Below are 2,189 nucleotides of genomic sequence, written 5' to 3' on the forward strand. Positions count from 1 at the left end.
ATCTCCATAATGATCCGACGCTTCCTGGTGAAAGTAGCAATAATACTTGAAATTTCTTCACGTGAAAATTCTTTTGATCATTTTTTAAGGTCATAAATAGTATTATTATGATTATTACATTACCGAATTAGACTAAATACTGGATATGTACTTGTAAGAGCGACACAGCGAGTGCTTGTCGTTCGGAGAACTATGGTTGAACTCAGGAAAATACGAGTTATTGTACGGTTATTTGTGTAGATGCAATAATGAAGTCTCATTTCAAATATTTTGCTTCCGTTTTGAATAAACCGATTTTGACACAAAATTACATATAACGTGTATAAAAAGGGTATACATCCTAAAAATATCTCTTTTCAGAGAAAAGGACTGACAACTAGATCAAGTTTTGGCACTAATTTCTTACAAAACATATCAGGTATTTATGATTTTTAAAAACGCACATGGCAAGTTATCTTAAGAAATTATTAAAAAAGATAACCAGACAAGTAAATAGATTTTACAGAAACAAATAAATTTCTACAGTCAACACCAAATTATAAAAAGAAAAGATAAAACTAAAAAGAAAATAGAACATTAAAAAAATACAAGGAATTCATAAATGAAAATATTAGTTTATAAAGTTTGCATAATAAAAACGCTTTCTGGATTAAACTTTATAAGCAATGCTCAAACAAATAAGATTTGAATAACATGAATAAAGACGTGTAAGAACTTTGAGATTCAGACATGGGACTCGCTCAATCAATGAATATAACACTTCATGAATATTCCTGCCGTCCTAATCGTTTTTCTTGATTTATCTTCACCATCAAAACATTTGGACATCATCAGTTGTATACATGTCACAACAGTTAAGGGATGACCAACAGGGACCTCTTAATGCTTACAAAGTTAACATAAGTTAGATCTGTAATTCCGTAGGAATTTATTAATGTCTAAATAACATGTTTACAAATGCATCACGTAATAAAACCCAGCTTGCCCAGTTGCCATGCGTGTCGTTCTGCAATTAACATTCATTTTTCGAATATAAGGTATTTACCATCGAAACTACGTTGTATTCATGTCGTCTCATTGAATTGCATTTGAACACTAATTGAATAATTGGATTGTTGATTTTTTGCTTGCTTTGACTTGTTGCTAAAAAAAATCTTACGGCATTACTGCATATTACATGAAGCACCTTGTAATTATGATTTTTTTATATTATTTCAGTTTCCACACTTTATGGCATTGACGAGAAACGGAAAAAGATACACTGCATATCACTTTGCAGCATACACGATTGGTCATATCATGAAGCTACAGATTCGTGCATGAGGTATACCTTCAGCATTCCAATGAAGATGAGAAGAAAAGTCGGGGGTGTTGCTTGTGCTGTTGCTTGTCAGGTGCTTGTTCACAAGGCCGGTATTTTTGGTTTGGCATTTCGCGGCCGCAAATGTCAGATTAGAAATACTGTGCTAAACATACGTGAAATTTGCAAAGCATCTCATAGATTAGATCAGAGATTTTTCAAAAATTCCAGTCAAAGTGCAACTGCCTTTAACAATGTATATTTGAATCAACTGCCATTTAAACTTAATGCATATTATAATTCATACTATTGTTATAAAGACCTTGTTTTAATTCCAAAATATTCAAAAGATATTGTATGTAAAGGTAACAAACTAGTTATTGTCGACGAATGTTGCCAGCGGATATGTTGTCTAGGGAATTACATAGTGATTGTTCTACAGCATGGCAGAATAGTTTACTGTTATGGTAACTTTCTTGTACTTTGTAGTTTAAATTGTATTAAAACAATCCTCAAAAATAATTTTATTCAAGTGACTGTCATTGTTTAGTCTTGCAAAAAAGATCATTCGGTATATGTTTCAGACCACCGTTTCAAAATCCTTTTTGGCATGACTGTAATATTGTTTCTGTCTATGAAGAAATAACATGAAAAAAGGTAATGCACACTGAATACCCGGCGTAGCGGATTATTATAAAGTGTGCTCCACATTTTTGTTGTTATTTCAAGAAGAAAGAAAAAATATAAGTCTTTCTTATAATTCAATTCTAAATTTAATTTTAAACCGGCATAAATCACGAAAAGATGTTGATAACGTCAAGTTCAGAACACTGTAAGTCAATCGGAAGACGCGTTACGTCCACATTAAATTATTTCTAACTTCAATTTT

General features: G+C 31.7%; 1 long non-coding RNA gene across 1 annotated transcript; it reads left to right on the top strand.

The window, feature by feature from the left end:
• The first annotated feature begins 358 nt into the window (after nucleotides 1-358).
• Nucleotides 359-1,822, top strand: LOC134680737 (uncharacterized). Its single transcript, XR_010100491.1, has 2 exons — nucleotides 359-418; nucleotides 1,219-1,822. It is a non-coding gene; the product is annotated as an uncharacterized LOC134680737 (long non-coding RNA).
• The last annotated feature ends 367 nt before the right edge of the window (nucleotides 1,823-2,189 follow it).

The sequence above is a fragment of the Mytilus trossulus genome, chromosome 8, assembly GCF_036588685.1.
Source record: "Mytilus trossulus isolate FHL-02 chromosome 8, PNRI_Mtr1.1.1.hap1, whole genome shotgun sequence".
Classification (NCBI taxonomy): Eukaryota; Metazoa; Mollusca; class Bivalvia; order Mytilida; family Mytilidae; genus Mytilus; species Mytilus trossulus.